General features: G+C 36.1%; 1 protein-coding gene across 1 annotated transcript in view; it reads left to right on the forward strand.

The window, feature by feature from the left end:
• Positions 1 to 622: 622 nt before the first annotated feature.
• Positions 623 to 10,040, forward strand: part of LOC135196927 (ets DNA-binding protein pokkuri-like) — a 38,248-nt gene continuing 28,830 nt past the window's right edge. The window contains exons 1-2 of the mRNA XM_064223764.1: positions 623 to 1,045; positions 1,236 to 1,428. The gene's annotated coding sequence lies outside the window, so the exon portion shown is untranslated. The remainder of the gene's footprint in view (positions 1,046 to 1,235; positions 1,429 to 10,040) is intronic.

Genomic DNA, 10,040 nt, shown 5'->3' on the forward strand with positions numbered 1-10,040 from the left:
CGTTGTAGCCTTTCCTACTTCTTGATTGTATCGGACGAGAAGCGGTGCTTTCAACGTGCTATGGCCTTTGGCATAGATAGGCTACATATATCTATGGCCGGCGGCTCTTGGTTGTATCGGAATGGCACTGCGAGGCAATACAGTGGGAAGACTTGAATGCGCGTATAACTATGCATATCGACTGACCAATTTAATATATTCCCAATATTCTATTGCACGTTTCATTACATTACCACTTATTGGTTATGAAGATTATTATTAGAGTCATGTAGGACTATGCAACACTGCGTTATCCTGTGTGTGCGTGTGTGTGTGTGTGTGTGTGTTTGTGTGAGAGAGAGAGAGAGAGAGTGAGAGAGAGAGAGAGAGAACTTTGAGGTCTAACTAGCACTTAAGTTTACTGTAACTAACTACACGCATAATGTAATATCCTTCTTTTGTGCTTTCCTTAATGAAAGCCCATACTAATAGATATCAATTTCAAATGTCGTTAGGGCAAAGAAAAGCAGAAAAGCTTGCAGAGAGAGAGAGAGAGAGAGAGAGAGAGAGAGAGAGAGAGAGAGAGAGAAGGATGGGGAGGGGGCATAGCTGTGGACAGTATTTGTTGGATATGTGTTTCCGTCCCTTTAGTCAGTAAGTGTCCTCCGATGCTCGGTGCCAGTAGCCGCCTGGGTTCCTTTCCTGACACCCGGGCACTCTGCACCCACTACTGCCAGACTGTCAGCGGAGCCTCATCTACTGACCGCCCCAGCGTGAAGCCATTGTCCCTCTTCGTTGGTCCTTCTGTCGGTCTCCTCTTCAGCGTCCAATTCCCCCCTCCTGGACCTGGTCACAATAAGTGGATCCAGAGAACGGCGACAGGTTAACGCCCTGGGGAACAACTTTGTCACCTTTAGTCTTAGTGTATCTTCAACAGTTTACATCCCCATTCAGAACGACTTACCTCCGTGGGAAAGACCTCAGTTTCGACGGCAATGTTGTAAAATTGACGTTTACTAAGGAATCATCATTTTCACCTTGACCTAGGAGAGTTCGTGATAATAAGGTAAGGCTTTTGTACCACTTTTTGCCTAAACATCTGAGTCGCTTATTTGTTTCTGCCAAACCAGAACTTCCACAATGAATGTAAACACCAATAAACAAAGCTTATCTACTACTACTGTAGTAAAAAAAAAAAAATATAATGGTAAACTGAAGAGCTTATCCGCTTTTTGTTCCTTTTCAAAATGGAACAGGATGTGCGACGCCATCTTGAACTCTAACACCGAAACTCCTGAAGAAGGAAAAGACGGCTCGTCCTCCAGCCCCAAACAAGAGTTGCCGCCTTCTCCGCCAGTCTTGATGCCCAAGATGGAACCTGTGGCATCGCTCCCTCAAGCTGACCCCTAGGTCGCTGGCTCGACTTTGCCTGCTGAATGCTGCTTACAGGTAGGTCGATGGTAAATGTTCTTCGACAGAGCGACACCACCTTCCGTTGTTCCTTCCCTTCCGTAACGTACTCCTTAATTGCGTAATTGTTTACCTGTATAGTTCTCTGTCTTTCAATCTTGTCTGTCGCTTTATCTATCTATCTATCTATCTAACTACTGTTTCTCTTATGTTTAGTCCTCATTTGCGTTTATTGTTTCTCGTCCGAAACTGGAAAACGCGCAGTTTGGTCTTCATACCATAAGAAAATTTATTCCACAACATCAATGAATAGAATACTGAACTCCGAATTATATTGTTTGAACGTCCAATAAGCCAGGGAACGTAGAAGAAAGGGGCGCCGTTATGAATTCGAGGCTAAGTAGTGAAAAGACCTTCGCACAATGGTAAAAGGCCGGTAATCTACGAGATACTTTATTGGAAGATTTCAGAGTCGAATTTTGTGATAACATGATTTTACAACTGAAGTTGTTCCAAGGAAGTCGAAAATCATGGCTGCTTAGTAAAAAATATATGGCTTAAATTCTAGTCCTGGAAAAAATGTAGCTGAATTCAGGTCGACACTAAAAACTAGAAATTAACTCTGAAATTAGTAAAGAAGAAAAGAGTTATGTCTTGTTGTTTCATGAATTTTACATAATGGATGTTTAAGCAATAATTTATTAAAGTTCCCAAAGAGAATAGCAATTATTTTTACGTCATGATTATCAAAGAATCACAGTACTTCAAGTACTCGAATAATTTCACTTTGGAGCACAACGGAAAATGGTATTTATTTATGCACCGCTTAACATACATTCGTCACTGCTCAGTCACAAATACCGTCTGATGTCTAAATAACTACATCGGGAGAATAACTTATTTCCTGAGGGGAATCCTGACTGGTAAATGCTTCTGCACCGCCACCGGCCACCATTCAAACCATGATCTGGTTCGGAAAAGGGCAAGGTTCGAATCCCGTCATAATTCCACTCGGGTATCTGATATTCCCAGGGTGGTACAGGGAATTCGATATTAAACGATATTTTTGGTTTTGATATCTATGAATATTTTAAAAAATCAAGTTTTTTAAGGACCAAAAATTCATACCATAGACACACACATATATACATAACATACATACCATACAATATATATATTATATCATAAATATATATATATAATATATATAATATCATAGATATATATTATATACATATACATATATGTATATACAAAATACAAACACACACACACAACTATATATATAATATAAGATAAATATAGATTATTATTAATATATATATATTATTATATAATAATATATATAAGTACCCATAAACACAATATGTGTTTATATATATAATTAATATATATAGACTATAATATATATATATATAATATATACACAATAACACAGTATAAGTATATGTATGTATGAATGGATTTCTCAACGTCAGCTGAGTAGCTTTGGAAGTCTGTCCCTGCTTTGGTGTCTTGGTTTTTCTCGTCTTCTTCTGATCTGAACTAGGAAAAGGATTAGGTCGGCGGTCCCATTGACCTCTACTCGAAAGGAAACGGCTTGAGTGTGTTTTAATGTTTGCGTATGAAAGTGAATTAAAGTTTCATTAACAAAAGTTGCCTTAGGTATCCATAATTTATCTAGGTATGAGCGCGCATACGCTTACGCATGTATGGCCATAACATCAAACTGATACGAATGTGAGTGTTTCAACGGTAAAATTGTTCAACCACGTGACCTGTGAAAATCTGCATTATCATTCAAATCATTTTTGCATTTGTTGTTATTATTGCAAAATTGATCAGCACAGCTTCCAAGGAATCATTATTTTCGCTTTTTATAAATAAGAAATAACTCATCAGTAGGTAAAGTATCATAAAATATTGCCGAAGATAAGTTTCTTGTCGTTATCATTGCCATTGAACTTGTTATGAACGTCCCTTTTGGTATTTATTGTATCTTCAAGTCATTCCTTCACATTACAGTCATCTATTACGTTATCAGCAAATGTAGCTTTTAGGAAGAACAAGGTATGAACCGACTTCCAGCTTACTCGTGGCGTGTGCTAAAATCTACGATCAAATAGAGCCTTGTTCCACCAACGAAAATTAAAATAAATTCGCTATATTATATTGGAAATGATTGTTCTGTACTGTTTGACTTGCATATTATTCATTGTTTACATTTTCAATCTAATAAATAAATCATAAATATTCTATCCCAAAATTCCTGCATCTACCTCAATGCGAAACACCCTTTTCAGACCTTTTTAGGTTTCTCCATAGGTTTACTTACCCCCAAACAAGAACAACAACAGCAAAAACTACAACAAGAACAACAACAAATTGGTTTGTAGGCTTACTCCCGAGTAAGCGATAGCGGTAGCAGTACTGCTACCAAACAGTAAAAGCCGTTGTTCCTGGTCTTTTGGACCGAAATTTAGTTTGGTGTCAAGTGCTGATCAGTTGACCCAAAAACCCTCTTCATTTTCGTTCCTGGATTTATCAGCCTGACTCCCGAGCTTTCCCTCGTTGTCCCTTGGCCTCCGTCATTAGGGACGAAGTAATGACCACACACCCAGGTGAATCGGTCTAGTCTTCCTATCGTGAAGCAGAATGTTTCTCTCCGTTGCAAATCTATCTTTAGTCTGTTTAACGTTAGTTGTGTATTCCATTGTAAACTTAAGGTATTCAATGGTACATTAATTCTGCTACCAATACATCTATCCTGGATTCCATTTCAAATTCTTTTGCGATAATAAAGGGACAAACATTTTTGTCATTTCACAGTTCATCTGCTATTGTGTAAAATTTTCAATTTTTCCAGAGGAATTTGAAGGCTTAAATTTGAGTATTGCCAATCTCTCATTCCTTCACGCCTTATTTCTTCTCCATGGATTGTTTGAATTTCGTAAAATCTAGTCCTTATGGTCCCTGTGTTTTCAGTTACTAAGTGTCCCTTTCATCGAATACTATAGGATCCACTGTTGTTACCGAGATTCAAAATTTATTTATTTCGGTCAATAATTCTAGTACAGGATTGATGTTTTCAAACCAAAATCTTCTTGTTGTCTGTGGAAGCAATTATGTTCGTTTACTCTAACGGAGGTCTTACGGTAACTTTACTAAGATTGATTGATTGATTATGTCTATTAAAACTGGCGTCACGACACATAACGCCGCAATGAATATAAATAAAAAACTAAAAATGAATAAATATGTTTAAAAAGAATTTCATATAAAGATATATAAGTATATGATCATATCTGTTCGAATATATTAGCAATACTTACATATACATTATACGTATAACCTACATCTTGTTGAGTAGGCCGCCTCCCACATAAAGATAGATAACTGATCTACATTACAATCCTCACCGAAAATTATGGCTATAATAAAATGACCTCTGTCACGTCCCCTGGATGGGAACCTGTGTCTCAAATTCCCAAAGCTGGAATACAGGGAGATCTCCAAGAGAGAACTGCGCACATTTGAAAGTGATGGGGCACAAATCATCAAAGAATTTGTCAGGTCTTCTGCTTTGTTGAAGTTTCCTTTATAGATTCCGTTTTATGGATGTACACGTCACGATTTTTTTAACTCGATAAATCAGGAAATATTTGCCTCGTCCGTTTTTTGAAAGTTGATTTGCCTCATCCATCTTTTAAAGTTTATTTCATAAATTCTAATTCACTGGGTATATATTATCACGACTAAGCTAACTGAAAGTTTTCTGAAAAGAGCTGAAGGACTTGGTTGTTACTCAATCTCATACGAATGGAAGCGTAGCTACTGATTCATGCACGCCACTCCAAGGTGTATGGCAAGTTTAAAATGAGTTATATCCATCAGGTGAAAGCTATTCCATATTTAAGGCTTCCTATATCTATCTATCGATTTGTTGATCTATGTTATGAGGTAACAGTTCAAGCTAAAACTGAGGTAACATATGCACCTGAACGGAAGTAAAAACAAGTAAAAATGTGACGACTCGCATTAATAATTTCCGATGATTACTTACTGCCAACCATTGCAAAATCAAAACCTCTTCTACTTCCTGCATGGAACAAAGCACAAGGAAAAGAATAAGAAACAAATGATTCAAGGACTGTACTATAATTAATATCTATGGAAGTTACTGGACACCTCATTTACCCGATTTGCTTTATATCTCAGGCGATTGTATTACACGGAGACATAAGCACACGTATTCAATCTTGACTACTCACAAGCGCACTTGTACACAGACAAAAACGCACGAATACTCGCAGATATATATATATATATATATATATATATATATATATATATATATATATATATATATATATGTGTGTGTGTGTGTGTGTGTGTGTGTGTGTGTGTGTGTGTGTGTGTGTGTGTTTATGTGTTTGTATACATATGTATATATATATATATATATATATATATATATATATATATACATATATATAATATATATATATTATAAATTTTTGTCCTGATTACTTCTGCCGATACAATAGTTCGGATGATAGTGACGACTCTAATGCTTTTAATAATCGCCAACTTTTTTTCTTTTTTTTTGTGGCAGATATTAGCTTTGAACTATAAAACAAATAGCTTGGCAAAACCGAGTAGCATAACAAAGCTAAAAGTCAACTCAGCATAAGATGAGAAGCCATATTTTAAGAATCATGAAAATGAACTGATTTTGTTTAAGGTAAAGGCTTGGGAACAATTAGTAGCTGAGACTTTGATCGCTCTCATTAGCGCCGATATACATATTAAAAAGATCCTGGTGTTTACGTATCATAGCGTCATCCACATCTCAGAATTAATGAGAATTTAACTGACAAAATAAACGATTAAAAAAGAGACAGAATCTGCTAACGAGTATGTCAAAACAGATTTAGTTGACGCTTGAAAAATGACCTTTGTCCCACAACGAGACGAAGGCAGCGAGTCTTCTACGGCAGATTGCTGACGGGGTTTTGACCTGGGTTTTTCGGTTCCTCTGATAAAATGACATCAGTGGGAAATAAGAAAAACGGGTCTGTTTCTGTTTTATTAAAATCAAAATACAAAAAGCCTCACAACAACATCTACAACAACAGTAACTATAGGCTTCTTATATTGGCTAATTTTACAGCATTCAGCATCGCGCGTCATAATAAAGTTCTACGAATTCGATACCTTCGAACTCACATTATGAAACTAAATAACTCATATTTAAGGTGATGGCTCACTCATGTACATATACTTTTTTATTCTCTCAAATATTGAGCCACAAATACCCTTTATTATTTGGTTCACTTCTTCTTGGAAATAACCTACACCCCAAGGGAATTATTCATGATGATCGCATTTGCTCCGCCAGGATTCGAACATAGTTCTTCTGAGTTTAAATTAGAGGTAGACATTACTCTTGTACACTGTGCTATTGAGAGCGCACAGTGATAAGTCAATTGTCTCCCTGAGTAGCAAACCCAAGGGCATAGGTTGGAATCCTGGCAAAAGCAGATGCACATTTCATAAGCAATGCTTGTTGAGTGACAGCTCTCAAGGTAAAATGTAATCGGTATAGAGGAGGTTTTTATTGCTTAATATTTCAGAATACAAACATATGTATGTATGATTGATTAGATATTTTCTTCTTTCTGAGTGTTTAGTGTTTTTTCTTTGATGATAAGTAAGTCAATATATTTTATGGTCCTTGGATTAACATGTACATTCCTCAAGAGGTCTTTGGGGGTTCCTCAAGATAATCAAGTAAATGATGCGCCGAAGTTATTCGGCGCACTCGAGTTTTCTGTTAACGTAATGCTGTATAAAATCATCAGCTATGACCGGGAGCGTTCCAGTTGCACACCAGATACGGTAGAGAGAGTGTGTGTCCTATGTTTTCGGAAAGTGCTGCCAGATGCACTATCGATGGCTAACTTTAACCTTGGATAAAAATAAAAACTGCTGAGGGTAGAGGGTTGCAGTTTGTTATGTTTGATGATTAGAGCGGATGGACGGGGACAGACAAAGCTAGCGCAATAATTTTCTTTTCAAGAAAATGAGAAAACAAATTTCTGTATTGAGAGCGCAACAAAAATGTCATGGGATACCCTCAGGTCACTCACATGGAACAAGCCAAAACGTGGTTGCCAAACTTCTGAACAGAATATCACTATGTTAAAATGAATGACACGTAAAACCTGGTCACGAGAAGTACCATAGCTTCCTCTTCATTTGGTGATGAGTAAACGTCCCTATCAAAATCTAAGGGGTTGGTTCTTGGTCCTTATCCAATGATATCAAAGATTTTTGAGGAAACGTTCTTCAAAAACAACACCATCGCTTCATGAATAGGTTGTCTGCCCTGGACAACGTCTCTTGAATATATCAGAGGAACCTGTCCACGATTTATGTGCAATGTTGCACGATCATAAAGCATCGAAAATCAAAAGAAAATCAAGACTCTGGCTCAAGACGAATCTCCCATAAAATGGAGACTGGCCTCCAACTTTAAATCAAGCCCTTCATGTCTCAGCCCCATTCTCAAATAAATGGGGAAAAGTAGTAATTCATAAGGTATGAAAAATGAGTCAACATAGAAGCATTTAAAAAAACTGAGTAAATAGGAAAAGTTGAGAAAATTGCCAGAAAACTGGAGAGGCAAATGAATAAGAAAATTGTTCAAGAAACGAGATGCTAGATAGCCCACCATATTTCTCTTCGTTTCTTAAAGAAATATTTTGCGAGGGAGACATGGTTGACATATTCTCTTTGCCCGCAACTGAATACTTTTACAGAGTATTTTGCAATGTTTTCAGTTACGCCTGAGTTCCAATCTGTGTCTGGTAGCAGTGATAATTGATAACGGTAGGAAGAGTGCGGTTCTTGTCCTTACTTGTCTGCCCTGGTGCCTTACATGATTCAACTCGTTGACCTCTCCACGGACAACAAATAAACTTTGACAGAGGCAATAGTACATGGCCACTTCCCCCGTGAACACGAGAAAACAATCTCGTTATCTTCTCCCTTATCTCAGACCAGGTCATAATGAATTTCTAACATAAAACTTGAAAATACGTGGTAAAACCCAAGTATTCCGTTTCTATCTGTAGGTACTACTTATTTGTTTCTGTCACTAAATATTCAAAGCACTGGTAATGAAACAAAAAAAACTGAAACCATTATTTATTTGAAACGTTTATATCCATACATGATAAATTAGATACATAAACAGTCCGGTTAAGATATTTGACTGGATCACAGGATATTCAAGGCAAATAAGAATGTCGCTTTGAATGTTAAAACAATGTAAAACACATAACGTTTGTCATCTGCCAATCAGACCGCATTATTAAAATGGTTACGACAAATTTGCTTGCTTAGCCAAGAAATGACAACAAAGATGATTCCCTGTGTGGTTTTTCGGCCTTCCTATCCTTTGCTTTAAAATATGTAGGACGTTTTTTTTTCTTAAGTTCTCCAATACTATCATAATTTACTGAGAGGCAGAGCGCATAAAATCTCAAAATAAAGATGAAACCAAAGAGCCAAATATGGGTTGGAAAGTAGATCATTTTAATAGGTTACCTTGTTAACAGATAAACTTATCATGGCTTGTTTGACCAGGGAACCGTTCTAGTCTTCTTTATCTTATTCATTTCAATTTGCTGCTGCGTACAACTGAACCTCATTGTCTCGCCTTTTTAGTTTTTTTTTTTTTCTCCGAGTATTTACGGACGAAGAAGGTAATGTTTACCTATCCACGCGTGTGAATTATTCTCACAATATCGGTAATATCACGTATGTTTCATCGCGTCTTCGATAACAGCTTTTTTTTATCTTTTATTATAGAATTGTTACATTTCATTTACTCGTAGGATATTAACAAAATATTTAAAAAATTATATACCTACAGTATTTACACATTATTATGGATTAGGAAAAAATTAGAAATCAAAATGAATATACTTTTTACTGAATACATTTGCAATTTTGGTCTTTATATAAGTTCCTTAATAACCACCTGTCATAGCTTCGATTTAATAGAGCTCAGTGGAGTACATTTCACTTCTTCTAAATGACTCTCAGTGACCCGTGGCGCAACATATCCAGACATGAGTTTAAAAACTGTATACTAAAGCAGAGTCAATCCCTTCTGAGTAGTTGAGAACTGGGTTGAGATCAGGAATAATGGTAATAGTAATGATAACAGAGGTGGCAGTAGTAGCACAGGAAATTGTTATGATTCTCATGATGATGATAAAAGACGAAAGTAAAACAATTGGGAAGCTCCGCTGATAACATTAGATTCAAATACAATTTTTTTTTTCATTTGTATGATTCAAGAGATATTAATTTATGACGAAATATAATTCTGAATGTTCTGGAGAGATGGATTTATAATTATATAGATGGAGAAATTATTCATGTTTACAGAGCTTCACTGTAATTCTGTATTTTCACCAGAATAGGATAAAATTGCAATAAACGAGGTAAAAATAAAGAAAGTTGTACAATGATGAATAAAAATAAAGGGAAATAAATAAAAAGAAAATATCAATTAAATAAAACTAAATTTTTATTCAATTAGTTTTATTTGTGATTAATTTTTATTTGTTTTATTT

The sequence above is a fragment of the Macrobrachium nipponense genome, chromosome 18, assembly GCF_015104395.2.
Source record: "Macrobrachium nipponense isolate FS-2020 chromosome 18, ASM1510439v2, whole genome shotgun sequence".
Taxonomy (NCBI): domain Eukaryota; kingdom Metazoa; phylum Arthropoda; class Malacostraca; order Decapoda; family Palaemonidae; genus Macrobrachium; species Macrobrachium nipponense.